The 26,831-nt window shown below is 33.9% G+C and overlaps 1 pseudogene; it reads left to right on the top strand.

Annotated features, from left to right (window-relative positions):
- The first annotated feature begins 1,981 nt into the window (after positions 1–1,981).
- The window catches only part of LOC132371580 (platelet glycoprotein 4-like), a 34,725-nt pseudogene continuing 9,875 nt past the window's right edge, over positions 1,982–26,831 (top strand).

The raw sequence follows: 26,831 nt of genomic DNA, 5'->3' as shown, positions 1-26,831 counted from the left end.
TGAGAATATCTAGTCATCATTATCAGGTTTACATAACTTGTTCCGTTGCATTATGACAACCCTGGCCAAAGCCATAGGAGGTAGCCTGTTATTCTTCACCCTCCATCGCCAAGCAATTAATAAAAAGCCCACCCTACTCGCTCAGTGACACATAAAATTCCACAGGAAAAATAAGTCACTTGTTTAGGCTTGTGTGTTTTTCACTTACAATGGAAAAAAAAAAAAAAAAAACATGTGACACTCATGACTATTCAAGCTTCTTAGCCACAAGGACCTCAATGTGAATCAGTTTGTTTATCCTGACTTACAGTGGAACAGGTAAAGGGAAATCCTAATAGATAAAAAGGGTAAAATATTAATAAACTGCCATGAAAATTTTTTATAACATTTATCTTTCGACATTTTGGGGAAAATCTAATTTCCCTTATTTTCTTAGCTATGCAGGTAATACTTCTGAAAAACTAAGTGGTTCCTAAAGTGGAAAGAAATATTAATAAATTCATAAGAGTGGTACTTTTACCACAACAAAGCTATGGAGGGAAAATCTGAGACCATAACAAAATATAATTTTTATTACTATATTTACAAGGTTGACAAAAATATTACATGTGCCTCTTTTTTATCTATAGCCTCTATTCTGTTGACGTTTTTGTTTTTCCTGGCCAGGGACATTTTGAAGTAGGGAATATTTGATTAAAAGCTACAAAGCACAATCCGCTTATCAATGTCAGGTCAACTCCATTTATAAAAAATCCTGTTGCAACCAAAATAGCTCAAATGAGTATATTTTCAAATATTAGAATAATAAATTCTTTGTTACAATAGGATCTACTCATTCCACTAAGAGTTTTCTTGCCATCTTTATGAAATAAGCATATATCATATAAAGATACCAAAGATAAGATTGACTAGGTGAAATACATACTGACACCACCTGGCTGATTTTAACAGAATTGTCATTAATCAGTTGCCCATGACAAAATGAACAATACTGCACTCGAATATGTTAAAATATATATATATTTGAGATTAGTAAGAAAACAAGGCCTATCACAGAAATTAGGCATCCACTACCTTAAATATTTTCTTCAAATTTTTTCACCTTTAGACTATCTAAAAGTAATTATTAACAATGAAATTGAAAATAAAGTACTCTTCTTTAAAATATTCCAATGTTTTCAACACTGCAAGAAAGGATTCAGGCATAAACTAAATATTCATGAAAATGGAATTTTCTTTAAATAGTGATTATAATTTTGATGATATTAGAAAGCGGTCTAGTATTAATTTTCTGACAATGTATTTTCCAATTTACTCATGCTTTTCTGTTTTAACAAATAGCTTACAAATGATTAGAAGAACTGATTCTTTCTGAGACTCATCAGATCACTACCCGTAAAATCCGTGTCTATTTGTGAAAAACGTTTAGTAAAGAAAACATCTGCTTAGCATTTAAATGGAAAAGACATCAGTCCACTCACATTCAGTTTGCAAGAGAACTCCAGGTAGCATGCAGATGGTTGTGTTTGGGTGGAGAAGCCAGATAGAGGGTGAAGATACTGGTAAGTGTCCCAAGCTGATGGAAGGCAGGCAGGGGGTGAGAGTATAGTAAGCATGTTCTCCTTAGATAATATTTCAGTGTGCTAATCATCCACAGGGAGAAAATTTAAAAGAGGAGAATTTTAAAGAAATGCTCTATGTGACAATATTTATTACTTCTACCACTGGTAGGTAGTTCAAATCAAGAAAGGACAAGACCTAGAAAGTTTTGTTAAAATATATATATATTTATAACTGGCAAAATGATCTGTTTCAGTTGCATGTTTTCCTTGTACTTTGATCTTTTTGTACTGATATTTAAGTTTCTGCTTTATGATCTCCTTCCAATGATAGAACCAGACCTCTTGGAAACCACGTTCATCAGACCTGGGAGTTTGAAAGAAGCAGGTGCTGAACCTTAGTGTTTCCCTGAATAAGAAAAATGGGCTGTGATAGAAACTGTGGGCTCATCGCTGGTGCTGTCATTGGTGCAGTCCTGGCTGTGTTTGGAGGTATTCTAATGCCAGTTGGAGACATGCTTATTGAGAAGACAGTTAAAAAGTTACAAGTATTATCAGGATTATTTCTTGTCATTTTGATTCATTACATTTTTATGCCCTTTTTGCTTAGGGTGTCTCTTTTATATTTCATTGTAACTGGCAACTTTGTGTCTTCTACACAAAGGTTATTATGAACCACTGAAAGTCTACATGATAGAGAAATGGTCAAATTTTTATGTATATTCTGTATGAATGCTTTGTCAACCAAGTTCTGAAAAAAAAAACTATTGTAGGTAAGCAGATAAGTGGAAATAATTGCTTTTATGTCCAAATAATATGTTGATATGCTTTTTTGTACACATATATACCATTTTTTATTGAAAGATTCTTTAAATTCTATTGTGCTTTACAATTTTCAAGTTTCACATACATGATTTCATGTAATTTCATAATAACAATTTATCCCCTACCCCTATATTGTCCCTCCCTCCTCTCCTCTCCTCACTGGTAACCACTAATTTGTTCTCTATATCTGTGAGCCTGCTTCTTTTTTTTTTCTCACTACTTTGTTGTATATTTTAGATTCCACATATAAGTGATATCATACAGTATTTGCCTTTTCCGTCTGTCTTATTTCACTTAACACAATGCCCTCCAAGTCCATCTATGTCGCTGCAAATAGCTAAAAAATTTTCATGGCTGAGTCGTTATTCCTTTGTGAAAATATACCACTTCTTTATCCATTCATCTGTTGATGGACACTGAGGATGCTTCCGTATCTTGGCAATTGAAAATAACGCAGCTATGAATATTAGGGTGCACGTATCTTTTGAAATTAGTGGGGTTTTTTTCACATATATAGCCAGGAGTGGAATTTCTGAGTCATACGGTAGTTCTATTTTCAGTTTTTTTGAGAAACCTCCACACTATTTCCCACAGTGGCTGAACCAATTTACATTACTACCAACAACGAATCAGGGTTCCCTTTTCTCCACATCCTTGCCAACATTTCTTATTTGTCATTTTTTTAATAATAGCCGGGCTTCCCTGATGGCGCAGTGGTTTAGAATCTGCCTGCTAATGCAGGGGACACGGGTTCGAGCCCTGGTCTGGGAAGATCCCACATGCCGCGGAGCAACTAGGCCCGTGAGCCACAACTACTGAGCCTGCGCGTCTGGAGCCTGTGCTCCGCAACAAGAGAGGCCGCAATAGTGAAGAGGCCCACGCACCGCGATGAAGAGTGGCCCCCACCTGCCGCAACTAGAGGAAGCCCTCGCACAGAAACGAAGACTCAACACAGCCAAAAATAAATATAATAAATAAATAAAAGATTACTATTTAAAAAAAAAATACTGTGCAGCTATTAAAGTTATTTAAAAAAAAATAATAATAATAGCCATTCTGACATGTGTGAGTAATATCTCATTGTGGTTTTGATTTGTATTTTCCTGATGATTAGCAATGTTGTATATCTTGTCATGTGCCCATTGGCCATTTGATTTCCTGTTTTAAAAATGTCTATTAAGTTCTTCTGCCCATTTTTTAAATAGGTTGTTAGGTTTGGGTGTTTTTGATGTTGAGTTGTATGAGATGATTATATATTTTTGATATTAACCTCTTATCCATGGTCATAGCATTTACAAATATTTTCTTCCATTCAGTAAGTTGTCTTTTCGTGTTGTCAATCTTTCCTTTGCTCTGCAAAAGCTTTTAAGTTTAATTAGGTCCCATTTGTTTATTTTTGCTTTTATTTCGTTTGCTTTTTGAGACAGAGCTAAAAAATATTGCTGCGATTTATGTCACAGAGTGTACTGCCTATGTTTTCCTCTAGGAGTTTTATGATATCCAGTTTTAAATTTAAGTCTTTAATCCATTTTGAGTATGTTTTTGTATATGTTATGAGGGAGTGTTCTAGTTTCATTGATTCTCATGAGGTTGTCCAGCTTTTGCAACACAATTTGCTGAAGAGAATGTCTTTTCTCCATTGTATGTTCTTGTCTCCTTTGGTGAAGTTTAATCGATCATAGGTATGGGTTTATTTCTGGGCTCTCTATTCTGCTCCATTGATCTATGTGTCTGTTTTTGTGCTAATACAATACTGTTTTGATTACTGTAACTTTGTATAATTCTCTGAAGTCAGGAAGCTTGATTTCTCTAGCTCCATTTTTTTTTTCTCAAGACTGTTCTGGTTATTTGGTGTCTTTTGTGTTTCCATAGAGATTTTTAAATTATTTGTTCTAGTTTGTGGAAAATGCCATTGGTATTTTGATAGAGATTGCACCAAATCTCTAGTTTGCCTTAGGTGGTATGGTCATTTTAATAATATTAATTCATCCAATCCACAAACACAGTATATCTTTGCATCTGTTTGTGTTGTCTTTAATTTCTTTCATCAGTGTCGTATAGTTTTTCCAAGTACAGGTCTGTTACCTCCTTAGGTAGGTTTATTTCTAGGTATTACATTCTTTTTGATGCAATGGTAAATGGGATTGTTTCCTTAATTTCTCTTTCTGATAGTTCAATGTTAGTGTATAGAAATGCAACAGATATCTATATTAATTTTGTATCCTGCAAGTTTACTGAATTCATTGATGAACTCTAGTAGTTTTCTGGTGGCATATTTACGATTTTCTATGTATAATATATGTCATTTGCAAACAGTGACAGTTTTACTTCTTCCTTTCCAATTTGGATTCCTTTTATTTCTTTTTCTTCTCTGATTGGTGAGGCTAGGACTTCCAAAACCATGTTGAAGAAAAGTGGAAAGAGTGTACATCCTTGTCTTGTTCCTTATCTTAGAGGAAATACTTTCAGCTTCTCACCATTGAGTATGATGTTAGCTGTGGTTTGTTATGCATGGCCTTCATTATGTTGAGGTAGGTTACCTCTGTGCCCACCTCCTGGAGAATTTTTATCATAAATGGAATTTTTATCATAAATAGAATTTTATCAAAAGCTTTTCCTGCATCTATTAAGATGATCATATGGTTTTTATTCTTCATTTTGTTAATGTGGTGTATCACACTGTTTGATTTGCAGATACTGAAAAATCCTTCCATCCCTGGAATAAATCCCACTTGATCATGATGTATGATCCTTTTAACATATTGTTGGATTTGGTTTGCTAACATATTGTTAAGGATTTTTGCATCTATATTCATCAGTGATATTGGCTTTTAGCTTTCTTTTTCTGTACTATGTCTGGTTTTGGTATCAGGGTGACACCGGCCTCGTAGAATGAGTTCGAAAGTATTCCTTCCTCTGCAATTTTTTGGAATAATTTCAGAAGGATAGGTGTCAATTATTCTCTAAATATTTAGTAGAATTCACCTGTAAGGCCATCTGATCCTGTACTTTTATTTATTCAGAGTTTTTAAATTACTGATTGAATTTCATTACTCGTAATTGGTCTGTTCATATTTTCTATTTCTTCCTGGTTCAGTCTTGGGAGACTGTATCTTAGAACTTGTCCATTTCTTAGTCTAGGTTGTCCATTTTTTTGGCACACAGTTGTTCATAGTAGTCTCTTATGATCTTTTGTACGTCTGTGGTGTCAGTTATAACTTCTCCTTTTTCATTTCTGATTTTACTGATTTGGCCTATTTCTTTTTTTTCTTGATGAGTCTGGCTAAAGGTTTATCAAGTTTGTTTATCTTTTCAAAGAACCAGCTTTTAGTTTTATTGATTTTTTTTTTTTTTAGTTTCTATTTCATTTTTTTCTGCTCTGATGTTTATGATTTCTTTCCTTCTACTAACTGCAGGTTTCTTTTTGTTCTTCTTTCTCTAGTTCCTTTAGGTGTAAGTTAAGATTGTTTAACTGAGATTTTTCTTGTTTCCTGAGGTAAACTTGTATCACAATAAACTTCTCTCTTAGAACTGCCTTTGCTGCAAAACACTGGTTTTGGATCATCATGTTTAATTTTCATTTCTCTCTAGGTAATTTTTGATTTCCTCTTTGATTTCTTTAGTGATCCATTGGTTGTTTAGTAACATATTGTTTAGCCTCCACGTGTTTCGTTTTGTTTTGTTTTGTTTTGTTGCAGTTTTTTTCTTGCAGTTTATTTCAAGTCTCATTGCACTGTGGTCAGAAAAGGTGCTTAATATAATTTCAATTTTCTTAAATTTACCAAGGCTTCTTTTGTGGCCCAGCATGTGATCTATCCTGGAGAATGTTGCAGGTGCACTTGGAATGAATGTGTATTCTGCTGCTTTCAAGTGGAATGTTCCATATATATCAATTAAGGCCATTTGGCCTAATGTGTCACTTAAGGCCAGTGTTTCCTTACTGATTTTACATATGGATGATCTATATTATGTAAGAGGGGTGTTAAAAATCCTCTACTATTATTGTGTTATTGTCAATTTCTCCTTTTATGTCCATTAATATGTGCCTTATATGTTTAGGTGCTCCTATTTTGGGTGCATATATATTTACAAGTATTATATCTTCTTCTTGGTTTGATCCCTTGATCATTATGGAGTGTCTTTCTCTGTCTGTTATAACTGTCTTTATTTTAAAATCTATTTTGTCTTATATAAGTATTGCTACTCTGGCTTTCTTTTGAATTCCATTTGCATGGAATACCTTTTTCCACCCCTCACTTTCAGTCTGTGTCTTTAGATCTGAAGTGAGTCTCTTGTTCACAGCATATATATGGGTCTGTTTTTGTATCCATTCAGCCATTCTGTCCTTTGGTTGGAGCATTTAGTCCATTTACATTTCATGTAATTATTGATATTTATGTTCTTATTGCCATTTTATTAATATTTTTGAATTCATTTTTGTAGGTCTTTTTTCTTCCCTTCCTCTTTTGTTCTCTTCTCTTGTAATTTTATGGCTATCTTTAGTGTTATGATTTATTCCGTTTTCTTTTTTGTGTGTATATATATATTATAGACTTTTGATTTGTGATTACCATGTGGTTTTTGTATAGCAGTCTATATACACATGCATGATTGTTTTAAGTTGTTGATCTCAATTTCAAATGCATTTTTAAAAACCTTCATTTGTACTCTCCTCCTCTCATGATGACTTTTTGATATTATATTTTACATCTAGTTATTTTTTTGTATTCCTTAACTGCTTATTATTAATTGCTTTTAATTATGTCCAAACTGTATATTGATATGCTTTTGAATAAGAAATAAGTAACTGTATTTTGTGAGAGTATATTTACAAAAGTAGTTGCACTCTGGTTAATGTTCAGAAAAGTAAAATGATATTTCTTATATATAACTTAAACATAACTGTGTTTAATATTGATACAGGAATATTTGGTAAAACTGGTAAAAATAATTTTTTGTGTGTTTGCTAAACTGCTTTTTAAAATATGTGTAATAATATATGATTGTCTTATAAATATTGATATTTCCCATTGATGAAGTTGTATACTTGACTCTTAAAAAATATTTTCAGAAATGATATATAGGACATACCCCAGTATATACATAATAAGTTGACTATAGTTTTAACTAAAAATAAAGTGACTTGGTATATAGACTTTGCACAACAAACCAAAATTTATCTCCATCCTAGTTCTTTCTAATTCAGCTTCACACTCACCAACTTTAATTGATAAAGAGACAGAAAACTAAAATAAGGAGTAGCAGATCTGCTGAAGTCCTAAACCAGGGATGGAAAATTCAAATTTCAAGTGGCTTCAAGGGTTTGAAGACAAAGTTAAAAAAAAAATTTGAAGATGCCAAGAATAAGATAAAGTGAAAAGAGGAACTACTGGAATTTAAAAGTGTGTGCCCTGCCTAAAGGCATGTGTGTTCATTTTTTAAACCTAATGCTGGCCAAATAAAACATGTCTGAGTGCTGGCCTCAGCTCTCAGCCTGGTTCAGATGTCAATGGTCTAGATGTTAGTTAGCACAGTGCACATTGGAGAACAAGAACTGGTTCATAAAATGGGCTAGACTACCAACTCATACTGCAATTTCTGTTCCTGCTGAGACCTTGATCTGTCTCATCCATGTTTGACAAATAAATATGTAGATTTAATTTCAAATCAAGTTTCTTAGGACAAGAAGTTATTATTTTCCAATGCTTTGTTTTTGTTGTTTAGCTAAAATGCTTATGTTTTACAGTTTAAATAAATTGTCTCATTGTACCATTACAGCTGTTGTCTCAGTATAAAAGACAGAAAAATAGGACATTTTAAGGTACACTTTCTATACTTGCCTGCTATATTGGCTTAGTAATAATATACTAATTTCTATCTTTTCTGTTACTAACAGATTGCCTATCTTCAACTGCATACATTTAATTGAAAAAAAATATTATAAGTTGAATGCCATCTCCTTCCTTGGAATTGCCAGATTTCTTGATACCATTTTTTATACAGTTCAACAGAGACATAGAGGTGATGGTGAGGTGATGGTTATCTAATGGTGTGACAGAATTGTCATTGCTCAACACCTTTCTTATTCTATAAACTGTGCTTCCCTTCTCAATTTTCTGTGTAGAGAGAACAGGGTCAGTTCTAACACACAGACTATAACTTATATTATGGAAAAGTTTTCAGAATAGAAAAGTCACAACAATCTTCCAGTGCATAGCATTTTACATTAAGACTATTTTTTTTTTGTGATACATAATTGATTATCAATAGCTGAATAGTGAACAACTATACTTTCTTCTTATTATTAAACAATATTATACATATAGATTCTGTTAGATGGCAGGAGAGGTGCAGGAGAGGTGCTAGCATCTATTTAATTGTTTAATACTTATGTCTAAGTTCACAATGGCTAATCCTGAGGAAATAAGAGTTTTCAGACATCAGAAATTTGCTTTTGTATAGAGGCTAAGAGAGAATAAAATAAATATTTATCTCAAGAAATATAAGTTTTAACTGGGCAAAAGCAAATTGTAAAAAATTATAGAGACCTGTGAAACTCTATAATTGAATTCTAAAGTATAGAATATGGAAAAATAAATGTTATTTAGAAAGAGAACTTTCTCAGAGTACTCAATAACTTCAGGAAGAAGATGAGACTTGAGTTGCATTTTGAAGTATAAAACTTTGAATGTCCAAAGTGGACTGCAATAAAGGTGTCAAAGAAATGGTTAATACGATGGATAAAGTTGTGGAAATGCAACTAAATGTGATGAGGGCAGGAACAATGTAGAAAATGTGCCAGAAATACAGGATTAACAAGAGAGATGATTAGAAAGACAACAACACGTGGTAAGATTTAGGAAGCTTTGAACATTACGCAGAAGACTAATTAATGATGTGATAGACAATAGTAGTTGGTGTGTTTTCTGGTAGGGGTTAGAAATAACAAAATCTGCATTTAGAGATTGATATCAAATATACTATATACTAATATACTATATACTAAATAATTTACTGTTATTTAGTGTTACTAAGAGCTTCATATATACAAATTCATTTAATCTTCACAAGTATCTAAGAGAAGGTACTCATATTTTACCCATTTTACAGTCACACAACCTTAAATCAACTTGCCAACTCACCTAGCCAAAAAGAGGACGAGTCAGTTTCCAAACGTAGGCAATCTGAAAGGAGGGACTTGCTGATTTACATAGCTTTGTACTCTGTAGTTCTCCAATAGAAAGTGTTCGAAAGTGAGGAGACCCAAAACAGGAAACACTAATATAGGACATGACCACTTTCAAGGAGAATTTAAGACTCCCTTTAGAAAGATCTTTCCACAGTCTGCACATAACAAAAGGCACTCTGGTCTAGTGTGGTGGAGTACATAGAACTGATGGGTGATGGGATGCAATGGGATAGAGGGACTAAACAGGGAGAGAGAGGAGTAAAAAGAACAAAATGCAAAATATCCAACTGAGTTATTGATAGAAATGTATACCTTAGGAGAAAAAGAGAGAGGTTTTATAAGTGATTTGATTTGAACATCAGTGTATATTTCAAAGATCAGAGCTCAGAGAGTTGATCTTTACTATAGAGATTACAGATAAAACTAAACATTAGATTTACTTTCTAGAGAGTTTGAATGTAGAGACAAAGGACTGAGAAATTGGCACACATCTCTGAGTTATGTGTAATCCCAGAGAGCAAAGTGTCTTACCCCTGCCTCAGGAGCACTTAGGTTACTGCTGTTATTTTTACAAATTTATACAAGTTTTAGTACTGATCAGATTTTGTTTACCATTGAAATCATTGCAGATTACTTGCTTCATTTTATGGACTAATACCAAATTGAGAAAGTTATTACCTGTATAAAAGTGCCATTAGAAAAAGAAGAATTAAAGTGCTTAATTTTAAAAGATCAGAAAATCATCTCATGTTGTTATCTAATTTTTAAAGTACAGAGTTGGGACTCTATGATGCCCTCTGGTTCTAAAAGATGGCACCTTGACACCAGCAGTTGGAACGGCCTAAAATGGTCCATATATTACACTTCACATATTTTACTTCATATATATATGTATTTCTTCACTCTTTATTTCCAAGGAATGTTTTTTTAGGGACTTCATGCTTTTTATGCACTGTATGTGAAAATTTCTTTACCAGTATTTTAGACTATGATTCCTACTAGATTTGTATGGGCCCAGCAGGTTTATGCAATCTTGCTAGATAGACTAAAAGTCAATGGCATGAGCTATCACGAATGTGGAAAGTAGAAACTACCAAAGGACTTCAGAAAAAGGACAAAGAAGGGAATTAAAGATTTCTTTCTCTCAACATGCACAGACATACATATACATAATTCACACACGAGAAAATTTTCTGAACATGGGAAAACTGCTTGTAATTGGTCCAAATCAGAACAAATTTTAGTAGTGAGAGGAGAGGATGAATACTGTTTTCAGTATGTTTCTACTTTTTAAGGAAGTTTTGATTTCACTAGATGGGGAGTAAATATTAAAATGATTAAATAGCAGAAAAAGAAGTGTCATAAGATTTTAGATGAGTTATTTCCACAGGACTGGTTTAGACAGTAATGTTAAGAACAAAGTAGTGAAAGCAATCTGGGAAGTAAATGAGATGAAAGTTCTCCCTAGAAAGGGTGTATAGAATTTGTATAATAATAGTAGCAATGTTTATTAAATGCTTATTATATGCTAACACTATTCTCAGTGCTCATATTTATTAATTCTTATAACAACCTATAAGGATAAATATTTAATTACTCCATATTCTGCTTATTTTGACTTTCAAAAATACTAATTTTATATAGTTCAACCTAATATTAATATTTTTATTATACTCATTGTACAGATAAGGAAAGTGAGGTACAAAGAAATTAAATAACCTGCCCAAGTTTAAATGGTTAGCATGTGACCAAATTGGGGATCAAACTCATAGCATCTAGTTTCATTGCTTCACCCTAGGCTTTGAGTAAAGAAGCCAATGTATTTGGTCAGGCTGGGACTAGGACAAGGAAATCTACTCAAAGATTAAAATCTGCTGTGTATGATTCTGTTTCTTAGAACTCTATAAGAGCCTTGAGAAATGGGACTATATATATTTTTACATATGTATTCTATACACTTCATGCATAGGAAGATATTAAGGACAATTTACTAGTTACACTAAAGTTGACCATCATGTTGACGAGTACTGTTTTCCTGTAACAGCAATAATAAAGTGACCATGTGACTAGATAGAAGATACTATTCTCCCAAACATCTGCTTTCAAATTAATGTAGCAAAGAGAAGCTTCAAGGTAAATGGCTTTCAATGCAGCTGCAGACCATGCCATGTAAGAGTCATCAGGCTGGAATCCAGTTATTACTAGGGCTGGATAATCTGAACATTTAAAGTCAGGGACACATACTGATGTACTTCTCATCCAAGTGAGAGGATCTTAAATTATATTACTTTTTCTGTACACATATTTATCACCTTTGTACTTCAAATTTAGTGAAAGATGTGCAAAATAAACCAGATAGCCCAAGGTCAATTTAAAATCAAGGCCTCTTAAATTCACAAAGGACATAAAAACTTTTCCTCCTTTGAAAACTAAAGGAACTGAAGATAAAATTAGTCTTAGTACTCAAGTAGGCCAATACAATTTTCTAATACATATGGTAGTGTTACGATCAGAAGAAATTTATTTCTGTTCTGACTGCTTCAATATTTTTCTCTTTGTCTCTGAACAAATCATGGTATTATGGAAACTACACAAGATTGGAGTAAAAGGCCTGATTCTCCATTACCTACTACTAAATTGTCATACAACACTGAATCAGACATCTGTTTCTCTAGGACCCACTTCTACCTGTAAAAAAAATGGATGGGGTTAGATGACCCTAACTCTAACAACTGATAATTCATGCACTGATTTCAACTCTTTGTGTTTCAACTTTCCCATTTAAAAAAATATCTATCTATCTGTCTGTCTGTCTGTCTATCTATCTATCTATCTATCTATCTATCTATCTATCTATGTCTCCAGATGAACAAAAAAGGCAAAGTGATTCATGGCATTTAGAAGAAAAAGCATGATACACTTAACGATGCCTTTTGGTATTAGATGCACAAGCATGATAGTTAGAGAGTTTTCCGTCCTGCCAAGTACATTCTATCACAGTACTGTTTCAATTCTATAAGAATATATTGTGTTCCTCTCATTAAAAACTGAAATAAAATACCTTCAGAGGTACATGATAAACACTTAATATTGTATTAGTCCTTAAGATTCTATAGTGTGAGAGTAATCATGTGTATGTGTGTATGCTCATGTGTGTTTTCCCCTCATAAAGTCTCTTGAAAAGGGTAAATTAACATAGCTTTCAGCTTCCATATAGATTTCAGCTATAACACTCTGATCATTTAGGGTAAACATCTTTACATTTAGAGGAATAGCAATAATACTTTATCTATGTGCAATTCTGTCTTAATTTTGGGCTTGCTATGGAAATAAGACTTTTTAGGAGCAAATAAAAAGATTTCCAAGGACAATTACTTGTAAAAAGTAAGAAGGTCTCACATTGCTTTAGTAGCTCCAATGTACCCAGTGTAAAAGGATTGCAACAACACAGGATTTCATAATGGCATTATACCTGATGCCCTGTTCTTCTCTAAGGAATTCCCTTATTTTCTACATTAAGGAATAAGTAAAGTATCGTGAAGAAAGCTAACTCAATTTGAGTTCTACCAACTAAGTGCAGAGATGACAGAAACAAAAAAATTAGTAAAAACACGGTGTAAAAAAGGACCAGCTTAAGGGTCAGAGACTAGGATCCTCATCATGATTCTACTTCTAGGTATTTGGCTTGGTTACCCATGGGCCAGACACCTGGTTTCTCAGAGCCTCAGCACACTCTCCTAGAAAATGTGCTAATGTTCAATGTCCTTTCCTGATCCATCATTCTATGAATTGATGCTTCCAGGTGACGGGAACAAAGAAGTCAGATTGTCCCTGTATTCATGGGTCTTGTTAGGCTCATTTTGTGTGAAATACCTTCCGCCCTCTTCCTCTAACACTAAGGTAAGTTGGAACTTTACACCTGGGCATTCCTCCCAAGGTACTTACTTGGAAACACTGCCTGCTACAAAGTCACCTTTGTCTGCGTTAGCTACTAGAGCTTCATAGGCTTCCTGCTCAGAGAGTGAAAGCCTTGGAAGGAATCCAGGAGAGCATCTATGATAACTCCCTCATTTTACAGATACTGAAATTGACCCAAGGGGTTTGGTGACTTTCTACTCAGTCCCAGCTCCTGAAGCACAGGAGAGATTTCTAATGTAGGATTTTCTGATTCTGTCATTGGTATTTTTTTCTGTTTGTCTATCATTACTACAAGGGGCATCAATTATTTTAATGGATTTCACAGAAGAATAAAAGGAAAACTTCCTTCATCCTTTTATCTAAAAAGTAGTAACCTAATTGTACTGAATTAGACTGTTGTAATTTTTGGAAACATGTACTAACAGGTTGCTGTAAATATACTGAGAATTAGGGAAGTCACATTAAGCAGGATTTTGAAGGAGAGAAGTCAAATTTGTGTTTTTCTTAATTTAACAAACGTTAAGTGACTTCCCCCTGAAGTATCCAATTTTTGAAAAAAGAGAAAAAGCTTCCAATACCACTAGATTTTTCTCTGTTTTTCTGTTTGCCTTCTCAGTCCAACTCACTGAGGGCAGAAGAGAAGTTAATGTTCAACCTGATAAGAACTTTTTGGAAAAGGTTTAATAAAATTTCCTTAGTACACTGTGTTGTGAACTCTCACATAAGGTCACTCTAAAGCTTGCCAATGGTTGGCCTTACAATCAACAGACATGTCTGCAATATTACACACTGATTCTCTTTGTAAAAGATTAACTAAAAGAGATTGCTATCATAATTTGTTGAAAACATTTCTGTTGCAAACATATGGCAGGTTACAAAGGTTCTCCTGAGGAAGCTATTTGAGCTTAGTCCTTTTATTGAAGAATTAAAGGTTTTAAAGTCCGACAAGTGCCCGTACCTACTACAAAGAAATAACCCAAACTTGTTTTCTTTTTCATAGGAAGCTGTCCTTGACGAAGATACAATTGCTTTTAAAAATTGGGTTAAAACAGGCACAGCAGTTTACAGACAGTTCTGAATCTTCGATGTGCAGAATCCAGAGGAGGTGGCAGTTAACAGCAGCAAAATTAAAGTTAAGCAAAGAGGTCCTTGCATGTACCAGTGAATGAGTCCCCATAATAAGTGGCACTCTTTCCTTGACCATATGTATTTCTGAAAAAGCTTCCACTTGACAACTGCCACTGTATTGAAATATACTCGTTATTTTCTTGTCATTAATATACACTGAAATTTTTGTTTCTGCCTATATAAAACCCTAATCTAAGGATTTAATGATGATAAGAAATATATATTTTATTATGAATTTATCAGCATCAATTAACTGCCCTACATTTAGGAAGTTACAGGAGTTTTACACTTGTGGCATGTATTCTCAACAAGTCTAAAATATGCATGCTAAATAGAAAAAAATCTATCACAATTTTAAAACCAGAGCACTTTGAAATCCTAAAATTGAAAGTGTAGGTTATACGAGTGGTTCTCCAAGGGCGGCTCCCGAACCAACAACATCAGCATCTCCTGGGAACTAAGTAGAAATGCAAATTCTCAGGCCCCTCCTTAGACCAAATGAATCAGAGACTCTCGGTTTGGAGCTCAGCAATGAGTTTTACAAATACTCTGGGGGATTTCAGTACACGCTCAATTCTGAGAACCACAGCATTAAACTGATTCTACCTAACTACAATACCTGCTAAGGACTTCTATTCAAACTGTTTTCCAGGTTTTAAGGGTATTTGTATTTATTCAGTAGTTTCATTCTTATATTTTCTCCAGTACTGAGACTAAATAAGCTATACCTTTATCTTACATGCCTTAACAATTTAATAGACTTTTGAACTCATTCTTAAACTATAAGAACTAGGGGAAAATAATTAGCCAGAACTTTTCAATTGTAAATTTAAAAAAACTGATACCAGGGGATTTGAAGTGATTTACCATATTCATACAAACTTAGGACTGATAGCTCTTAGAGTACATTTTCTTCTATGTAAATTTTAGACTATGTGTCTTTTCTAACTATCAAAGTAAGGAAAGGAAAGATTGAGGTGCTAAAAACACTAAACCTAACCAAGGATTAGGAATACATTTATGGTGCCCATATGGGAACAGAGTTAAGTCCTGCTATATCATTTGTTATACAAATGTGTGATTTTTCCTCAAGAATAATTACAACTAGTTATACACTATGATCAAGCATTATTACAAAATTTCATATTTATAATGGTTTCTTCTAATTCATAGTTTAACTTTCTTATATGTTTCAGATATTCTACAATTATATAATTTCTTTCTCCTCCATTCATTAATATGTTTCTAGATTGACAACTCACACTCAAATATAATGAAATAACAGTAGTTGGGAGGGTGATGCCTGCTGCTGCAGCACATGATATATAAGCTGCAGAGCACCTTGGTGCCTATTCTGTCCTAGTAATTATCCCCACATCCCCTTGTCTTCAGGCACAGGTCTGCGACTATTCACAGCTTTGTCAAAGAAGACTTGGTTTTCATTGTTACAGAAAAAAATCTCACCTTCAAAAATATTTTTATTTTTTCAGGGTCTTATAGTTCTATGTCATTATCAAAAGCCTATATGAATATCTTGTTCAAAAAATGTTGTAGCTACGATGTGTACCTATGAAAATCTAGAATTCACATATGACCTAATAAGAATCTAAGCATAACTGTTTAAAAATCACAACTCTGTGAACTGACCACATGTAAGAAAAGAGAATAGTTTCTAGAATTTGAGAACTCATCACAGTTTTTGTTTAATTTTTTGTTTGTTTGTTTTTACTTTTAAGGATATTAATTGGAGTATGGGAAAACATAAACATAATATTGAATCCTGTCCTAGTCTTGCTTGATAGGTTATATAAATTTTATTCTTAGAGGCTTTAACCTATCTCTCTCTGGGACGAAAGCAGGGTGGGTTAGATATAATTGATTTACTTGGAGAAGCAATGAGGTGAGGGTTAGAGAAGAGAAGTTGGATTTGCAGCTAAAGTACATAAACAATAAACTCCTATTTACATAACAATGTTAAAGGAAATTATGATCAACTATGAGTCATCTTGTCTCATGATGTCAACAAAACAGAGTCCTTAGTGTCTGCTTGGATGCCTTAAATAATGGGAAAACAACCGTTTACCTTTCAGAAAAAGTTAATAGTTTGAGAGTCTTCCACATGTTGAGGAGAACCTGCCTCTCCATCCATTACACCCTGAACTCAGTTGAAATTCTAAGTGGAGGAGGAAGTCTCTCCTCAAACAGAACCACAGGCTTATTTGGCTTTTGGCTGCTAAAGTGAGCTTGATGAAACTTTGACAAGATGTGACATGGGTCAAAGCATAAAATTGCCTGGATTGAGATCTTAATGATATATATTCCAACCTATACCATTTCTGTGAAGACCTGGTACCTCCTTCAGAATATTCTCAGATCCAACATAAAAAATAATAATAATAATTTAAGTTACTTTGCTTTGACAGGAGTACACAGAAAGCAATCTTGGGCTAAATCTGAAGCAAATTCCCCACCTTTGACCTTATTAACCAACACTTTCTAAAAGCTGTATATATTCTCATTTTTAAACCAAAAATTGAGTGATTATGTTCTCTTTTTGAAAGTACATTCTAAGCACAGGCCTCAGTTTGAAGGATTTTTCCCTCAGTGAGTGCCATCTACTGGTATAGTATTGTAAGTACAACCAAGTAAACTAGAATTTGGGTCACAATTATTTTTGCTATGATTTCAACTACTATATATACATAAATCTTCCCGAAAATTAAAGCATTTTAATTTTAAATGTTAATAATATGTAATCTAAGTTTAAAATACAATTATCTAAGAGAAAAGAGTAACTGACTACTAATAGACTGTCCTAGCTGCTGTTTCAGATATTTATATTCTTTGTATGTCTACAGTACTCCAAGAACAGTAAATAATAAAGCTTTGATGAAATTATATTAGAAATAAGGTATTTCTGTCTTTTTGTGAATTCCATTTTTAAAGAGTATGAACAATTAATTAATTTATTTATTCAAAAATATTTACCAAGTACTTACCACATACCAGACACTGCTTGGGGATACAAAACACACATAATACCTATCCTATAGGAATTCACTTTTTTATTATACCTGATTGAAATCAGGTCAGGTTTTCTTTGGTTTGTTTTGGTTTTTACACTTCAGTTTCATGTTTTTTCAGTCTTTACCTTAGTTAGATAACAACAGATATCTACTGTAGCCTTACAAAGCAGACATTCAAATATATGATAGAGCAATGAATAATATACACCCTATTTCATCTCAGTAAATATCTTGTACTTGCAAAAGATTTTTTTCCATAATAATCACCCTTCACCTCATTCCTAAAAAGTAGTTGGTACTTTCCAGGAGCTTAGAACTAATGAGTATACAGTATATGGGGCAGGGATGGAGGGGAACTGATCTCCAAAGTGGAAATGGTATTCCATTAGCTATCTTTAATTCTCATTAAAATACTGGAAATTATGGAAAAGCCAGTACAGGAAAGTCTGTGCACTTTGAACAGTCTTTCTAATATACGGAAACGTGCTCTTACTGTTCCCCTGTTTAAATCTCTCTGCTGTCTCCCCCTGACTCTTAGGATAAAAGCTAAACATTGAAGTACGGGATGCAACCCTTTTATGTTCCAGGTCTTGCCTATTACAGTCGCTTTATTTCCACCACTCTCCTTACTCCTTAAACCAACTATATTGAAACATCTGCATTTCTAAAATTACACCTTGTTCCTACTTCTTACCTAATACATGCTATTTTCTATCCTATTTTACCTAACTAAACTTCTCTTTGTCATTCAGACCACTTATGTGGAATTGTATCTTTTTTTTTAAATTTTTATTGGAGTATGGTTGCTTTACAATGCTGTGTTAGCCTCCACTGCACAAGAAAATGAATCAGCCATACACATACAGATACCCTCCCTTTTGGACTTCCCTCCCATTTAGGTTACCACAGTGCATTAGGAAGAGTTCCTTGTGCTATACAGTAAGTTCCTATCAGTTGTCTATTTTATACATAGTATCAATAATGTATACGTGTCAATCCCAGTCTCCCATCTTGTCCATTATCCCCACCACAACCATCCCAAGCCTGGGTCTATTCCTGTTCTGTGTTTTCCCACAGAATGTGTGTAACCCACTATAATAACACGTATTCCTTCTCCTCTGCTATGCACATCTAAGATTCCTCTTCTCAACTTTGCTAGAGGCTCAGCATTGGCCTACTGATCATTTTAACCTACTTGTTTAGCCTAATTTCTGACATAGTCTGTGCACTCAAAGATTATTTGTTGCATGAATGAACAGCATTTGAGACTTAATGTTCACTTGCAACAATTATTTTGAATTTTATTTACTTTTGTTTTTCAGAGCTTGTTATCTAGCCAAGGAAAATATAACCTGGGACTCTGAGACCCACACAGTCTCTTTCCTGCAGCCCAATGGTACCATCTTTGAACCCTCACTATCAGTTGGAACCAAGAATGACAGTTTCACTGTTCTCAATCGGCTGTAGCAGTGAGTAGACAAAGAGCAAAATTATTGGTTTTGAAATCTCTAGAATCCACTGTAATTAATCTCATGATTAGAACTATCATTAGATATTATTTATTTTGTCATTTTTATGAAAATGTGTTCTTATGGCATTATTTTGAATTATGGCCCTTTGGGAAGATGACAAAATCATGTAATAATCAACTGAATTAGAAGACCACTTAAAGTGTATCATTTTAAAAAGTAGGATTTAACTTTGAAAGTCTCCAGAGAAACGTAATCATTCAGAGATGAAGAAACAAAAACAATACACTTTTAGTCCTGGCAAGATTTGGCAGTCATTTTAAAGATATAGTTGACAACTCTTTTATTAAGCTTAATTCTAGTATTTTCCATTTACTTGTTAAAAATCTGATACTGCAATTGGTGTCTTAAACCGTGATTTCTTTTTTGGAGACTGCACCCCATCTCTATCCAAATGTATTTATCCAAGGAGTACTCAATTTACTTATCAAAAGATCAAGCTCTTCTATGTTTCAAAAGAGAATTTTGAAAGAACTATTGTGGGGCTATAAGGACCCATTCTTGAACTCGATTCCACACCCTATTACTACTACAGTTGGTGTGTTTTACCCTGTGAGTACCAAATATGAATGTCGATATTGTTAGACTTTAACTGGATAAATATGATGGCATTGGCAATTCATAATTGTATTATTTAGTGTGTATTTCTGATCAGGGAATACATATTCTAATTACTTAAAAGTCTCTCTCTCACATGAATTCAGCTATCCTAGTCGGGAAAATTTACATATCTGAATTTAACAATTAAAATTAAGAAGCTGACATTTAATCAAGTTTCCATTCTTTGACAAATACATAAATTGTCTAAAATTAGATTGTAAGCTGGTAAGGCTTTGAATACAGTTTTGGCTTTGATTTCCTATCTATAAATAATCAAGCTTAATGCCATATTTTTGTGTTAAATATATTTATCATATCATTCCTCCTTCTCTAGACCTCTTACAAATTTGTTTTAATGTAAACTTAAAAGTTACCCAAAATTTACATGAGAATGATAACTCAGCAATGTCATATGTTCATAAAATTAGTTGATATGAACTCCTAGTAATCTACAAATGTCATGAAATGGCAGGAAATTTTAAAAAATGTGAACTTGGTGATGTATTTAGTTATAGCTTAACATTTTGAGTCACGAATAGAACAAGATGACAATTGAACTGAAAAATTGAATATGATTTCACTTGGCACTATATGAGATATTAGTTATATTTTCCAATTCATTGTTGTTATTCTATTTTAGATGGTTTTTAGGATTGTAAACTTATATATCAATTAAATATAAGTATAGAAAGCCTTGAGGAATAATGAATTCAGTTACTATTATTTAACTCAAATACTCTTCTTTCCTTGGCTAATTCTGTTTTTAATTCTTTGTACCTAATCTTTAGTAACCACTTATTAGAGATCATAACATTGAGAAAACTTCTAGAAATCTGTCATTGTTCTCATAGGTTTTGTTCACTATCCCCTCACCTCAATATAATAGGAGTAGTGATCACAATGGCCTTTCTGGCTTAATTACGACAAAGAGTGCTGGAGTTCGATCACGTCAGATTCTGATATTTGTTTTCTTCCTTTGTCTCAGCATCTACAGCTATTTCTAGGCACCTTTAACATTCTGTCTTTTTAAAATGTGAAAGACCAATAATTTAAAAACTTCATTGCATATATATTTCGAATCACATAAGATAATTATGAACAATCAGTGTTTGAGAAATGCAAAAGTGAGTTAATTACATCTTTTATAACTTGGAAAATATGGCTTGTTCTAGAAGTAATTTTTTCTTGTACATATCTTTTCAGACCACAATACTTCAGATGAAGTTTATAAAGTTTTCAATGGAAAAGACGACATAAGCAATATTGCCATAATTGACACATTTAAAGGCAAAAAGTAAGTATTCACACAAGGTGTGTGTGTGTCACTAGGATACTCTAAGTCAGGCAAGAAACTTATTTAACAACTGGTAAGGCACAGGCACCAACCTATGGAACAGACCTGCCTGTATCTCAGCCCTAGAAACTCCCGTTCTGCCAGGCGTTAACCCTTTAGCTGTGACGACTGGTCACACTAGTGCATAGGTGCTGAGTATCAACCCCACTTGAGGGTTGACCTTTATGCACAGGGTCTCTCACATAAAGAAACCTAAAGGGACTACTTCCGTCTCTGCTGCATAACCAGCGTTATTGTGCACTCATACAATTACATAACTGCAGATGAAAAGGAAGAAAGTCAATATGTCAACTTATCATCCAACAGGTAGGAAAATACAACTTACTGTTGTTTTATTTCTTTACTGAGCATGAAATATAAAAATTGTTCATTCCAGGGACATGACTAAATATGTCTATAAAGATAGAAGCTTAATGAATCTATGCCAATGTTTTCATGACTTTCCCCTTCAAAATTTTCTTGAAATAATTTTATATATTGATAACTCAGCTTTTTAAAGCTTTATCAATATGAAAATGGAATTACTATTTCCTGCTCTAACACTGACATATTAAACTTGATAAAGAGCACGCCTCCTGTGAAGTAGCAGTAGAATGAGATACATTCATATAGCCATGATTTCCTACTTTTCCCTAGCTCCTGACTGTTTATCTGGAGACACCTAATTCATATGTCTAAAATAGGAAGAACCCCAATAAATATCAAGGAAAAAGCCTTTTCTCCTCAAAGTTAAAATGAGTTTTACATCAGTGATTTCCTGATGAAGAATAAAGTAATCAAAATCAAAAGAGATGAAATCTTTTTATTAATTAAGTAACCATTACCTCACATTGAGTTCCTATCTAAAATTTGCATAAAACAGTTAAATACTCACTCATGTAATCCTTTTTCTTCTACAGAGTCCATAGTCACATATTTTTTATAGAAAATTCTAATGGAGGAAAACAAACACTTCTAAATGCTCATTTTAGGGGATATCACATATGTGTTTGTATACTGAGGAAGGTGAGCATTTCTTTCATTTCAATATTACAGAGAGGTTTTGAGGAGAGTTACTATATGCTCCTAATTGGAGTAAGAATTTCACATGAGTTTAAGATTATGATAAGGTTAATTTAACTGACCACGGCAAGACTGAACATGATTAATAGATAATTTTGTTTAAAAAAGAAGCAACATCTTGCCTTGACATCTTACTGGATGGTATGTTAGGAGTTTGAAAAACCTGCTTTCCATCATCAAAAAGTGGCAAACTATCTCTACTGTTATATGTATATATATCAGGAAAAATACAAACATCTTAAATAGATACCAGAGTATAAATTAATAAACTTTGTCCTACTTTAATGCCAGTTCATGCAAGAGTTAAAAGAGGGGAAAAGTATAAATTGATTATCTGCATGTTTCCAATCGCTATTGATCAAATATCTGCTTCTTTCTGTCCTCCTCCACACTCCCCTCTTCTCCCTCATACTGAGTTTGCATCAGTTATCCACTTAATATTTTCCTCCTATTCAGTTCAACACTCAACATACTATGATACAATCCACTTCTCCTATTGCAACAAAAAAAAAAACTTAACCCTAAGTAGAGATCTAAATTTCTGATAAATATTTCTCAAAATTTTTTTGAAGAACTCTGGCTGCTCCAAATTGTTTCTAACTAACAACATTTGGCAGTTTTTTATTTTATAATTTGGCCACTTAATGGTAACAGGCACTTCATTTATCTCAACAAGATGAAAACTTCAAACAAAACATAGACCAAATGATTTAGAATATTTCTTAAACTTAGCATTTGTCACATCTAGTCTAATCAATATTTATTATTTTAGCAGAAGTACTGAATCATAATAGACAAAGTAATGTGAGATGGTGTTCTTGGAATGAGAATGTTCATTTCCTTTTCTTTTTTTTTTGTATTCCTAAGGCATGTCTCTTAGTGGGCAAGCTATTTTTACATCATTAGTGGTACAGGTAAGGGCATTTGTTTTGTGGTAATAATCAGTGAAATCACCTCCTTTCTCCCACAAATCCACCATCGTACCTGCAATGTTCTGGAGGGGTATGCATTTACCTGTCTTTATATCCCTACAGCATAATTCAGAATCTCTGTTCTTATACAGGCTTAGTAAATGTCTGTCTAATGTGACTGAATTTCTCAAGATTCACCACTGAGGATAAACCTTTACTGCATTCCTAGGGAAATGTTTGCTTTGTAAAAACTTTACTTAATTAACTGCCTTCCTGGCCACAGAAGTCAGGGGTTAGAAAAACTTAGAGTAGTAGTTACTGTTCACATGTTTTGTATATACTGTGTAGATAATAATTTAAAACTGAAAGAATTTAAAAATCAATATAATTACAAAAGGTAAAACATACATCCAAGGGGAGGTTTCAATATGAAGTAGAATCAGTGAACTTGCAAGTAGAGCCATCTATTTTGAATAAGATGATCAGAATTACAGAGAAAAGAACAACAGAAGCAACAAAAACAAGGTTACATATGTACTAACCAATGTACTAACCATGAAAAATGTATGCACAAATGAACGTTCTGAATTAGAGTTGGGAAGAAAGAAGGTGCTATGAACTTAGATTTAAAGTATAGTTAGATCCAACTTATTATTCTCCTTGAAGAAAAGCAAAGTACACATATGCCTATTAGTTTAAGAATTAAGGTTTAAAAAGCAAGGGGAATCAAGATGAGGTAATTAAAATCAGAGGTGAGCTTTCAGCTACTAAGAAATATCAATAGAAGCAGAGCATAATGTTTACAAAGCTGGTGAGGCAATACTTTATAGGAAAGTATATAATGAAGATAAAAAATATTAAAACAAAGTTATGTTAAAGGTAGGGAATAAAAAGGAAACACAGGGAATGTTCATTTTCACAAAGGTATTGGTGAATTTTGCATGTTTAATTTTGTTAACACTCTTTTAGAAAAAAAAAAAACCAGCAAAACCACTGTTGAGTTTGATTTGTAGAGCTTTGAGCCATGGGGATGGGTGAAGAAATTCCTTTCCAAGTGATGCATTTCTGTGAATAAACTGTCAGGTGTCCCAATACCACTAACTTTAGTAATTTCCTAAGAATAAACATCAATCTTTTGATACAGAGAGAAATATACTGTGCTTCTTTTAAATAGTATTCTTTATGAGTTTAAAAAATGTATTTAAAAACTTTGTCCAAAACTAAGAAGTAGTGAAGTTTTAAAACAGGAATTGGAGGATTCATTAATGACCATAATATAAATACATGAGCAACAGGCATGAAGTTAAAAGTATCTAAGAGGAAAATAGAAGTAAAACAAACTAGGAGTGGAGGTAGTTTGGACAGACCAGGGACTCAGACAAAATCTGTGTGAGAGAGACTGTTGGTTATGGCACTAGGAAAAGAGACTGATGAAATGGAAGAATTCCAACATTTTTATTATGATTTAGAAGTACTTCCTATACCTTCTTCAATAAGCTTAAAGAGACATAAAATGAAAATACTGATTTACATTTGAATGTATTTTAAAAAAAAAAGAGTCCTGTTAGTATCCACTATCTTAGGGTCATGACCCATGGTAATTTATGGTGTCATTATGACATAATCTTTGATGATATTTCAGATGATTTTTAAGGCTTTTCGATGTATGATTTTCCTTTAATGGCTAAGATGTTGGGAAGGCAGCTGTAGACAATGCCCATTTAAGGACCTATCTTGGGAGTTTAAGTTAACTTTCAGTATCCTATTATCTCAATGTCAGGATCAAGTTCACTGTGATATTCTGTTATATTTCACTTAACACAAGAGTATAAGTGAAATGTAAGAAGATTCCAAGGTTGGTGCAGTTACAAGAAAAAGAGTGTGGTATTTATAACTAAAGGATGGGTCTTACTGTTTTGAACAAACACATTCAGTGGTGGCTCATTTTACTGATATTCATTTGTGGAGTAAATGGAGGAATTATCTAGTTATTTCTTCTTATATCCAGTGTGTGCCATGGATCTTAACAATTGTAGAGGTTCAATAAACTCAACAAATGCCTTTTTTATTTTGATGTATACATTTTCAAACTATTTGCATGAAATTCTGTTTAGTGAGAGAACTTCAATAAATGATTTAAAAACATTAATCAGCCATAAGGTTAGGTGAATGAATCACAATCGAAAGTAAGAACAACATTTACCAAAAGAACTTGTAAAGGAAGCTCAAGGTAAGGAAATCGCCACTCTAGTGATTGGGTAGAAAAAACACAATCACAGTTTTAACAACATGTGATTTTGCCATTTTTTTTTTTAAACTTTCATTTATTTTTAAGGAGTGGGAAAATTTAATACAAAATTGAATACCATTGAATATGTACAGTATACAGACTTGCTGAATATGGTAGCAGCTAGTAACCTGTCACTATTAAGCACCTGAAATGTGACTAGTACAAACTGAAATGTGTTATAAGTATAAAGATCTTTAGATTTTGTTAATTTTTATATTGATTATATGTTAAAATGATATTATTTTGGATATACTGGGTTAAATAAAATATAACTGATATTTTTATCAGTTTTAAATGTGACTACTGGAGGATTTAAAAATTACATGTATACAAATTCCTGGACTGATTGGCTGGTAAGATTGCAGGATAGAAGGACGTGAGCTCACCCCTTCTTTCAAAAACACCCAAATCACAACTAACTGCTGAACAACCATCAACCAAAAAAAAAAACCAAAACATTAGAAACTTCCAAAAAAGATACCCTACATCCACAGACAAAGAAGAAGCCACAACAAGATGGTAGGAGGGGCACAACTGCTATAAAACTGAATCCCATACCTGCCAGGTGGGCAACCCACAAACTGGAAAATAATAATACCAGAGAAGTTCTCCCTCAGGATTGAAAGTCCTGAGCCCCACACCAGGCTCCCCAGCCTGGGGGTCTGGCAAAGGGAGGAGGAGCCCCCAGAGAATCCGGCTTTGAAGGGCCACGGTGTTTGATTGCAGGAATTCCACAGCACTGGGGGAAACAGAAGCTCCACTCTTGGAGGGCACACACAAGGTCCCAGGCACACCAGGACCCACAGAAAAAAGCAGTGACATCATACGACTCTGGGCCAGACCTACCTGTTAGTATTGGAGGGCCTCCTGCTGAGGTGGGGGGCAGCTGTGGCTCATGGTGGAAACAAAGACACTGGCAGTGACAATTCTGGTGAATACTCATTGGCATGAGCCCTCCTGGAGGCCGCCATTTCCTCCCCAAGACCTAACCTGACCCAACAGCCTGTAAGCTCCAGTGCTGGGACGCCTCAGGCAAAACAATGAAGAAGGTGGGAACACAGCCACATCCATCAGCAGACAGGCTGCTTAACGTCTTCATGAGCATGGCCCTGCCCACCAGAGGGACAAAACCCAGCTCAACCCACCAGTGGGCAGGAACAAGACCTTTCCACCAGGAAGCCTGCATAAGCCTCTTAGACAGCCTCATCCACCAAGGGGCAGAGAGCAGAAGCAAGAAGAACTACAATCCTGCATCCTGCAGAATGGAAATTGCAATCACAGAAAATTAGACAAATGAAATGGCAGAGAAGTATGTCCCAGATGAAGGGACAAGATAAAATCACAGAAGAACAACTAAGTGAAATGGAGATAGGCAATCTACCCAAAAAAGAATTCAGAGTAGTGACGGTGAACATGATCCAGTATCTTGGCAAAAGAATT

Source organism: Balaenoptera ricei, chromosome 9, assembly GCF_028023285.1.
Source record: "Balaenoptera ricei isolate mBalRic1 chromosome 9, mBalRic1.hap2, whole genome shotgun sequence".
Lineage (NCBI taxonomy): Eukaryota > Metazoa > Chordata > Mammalia > Artiodactyla > Balaenopteridae > Balaenoptera > Balaenoptera ricei.
This window is presented reverse-complemented; position numbering and strand designations above follow the sequence as displayed.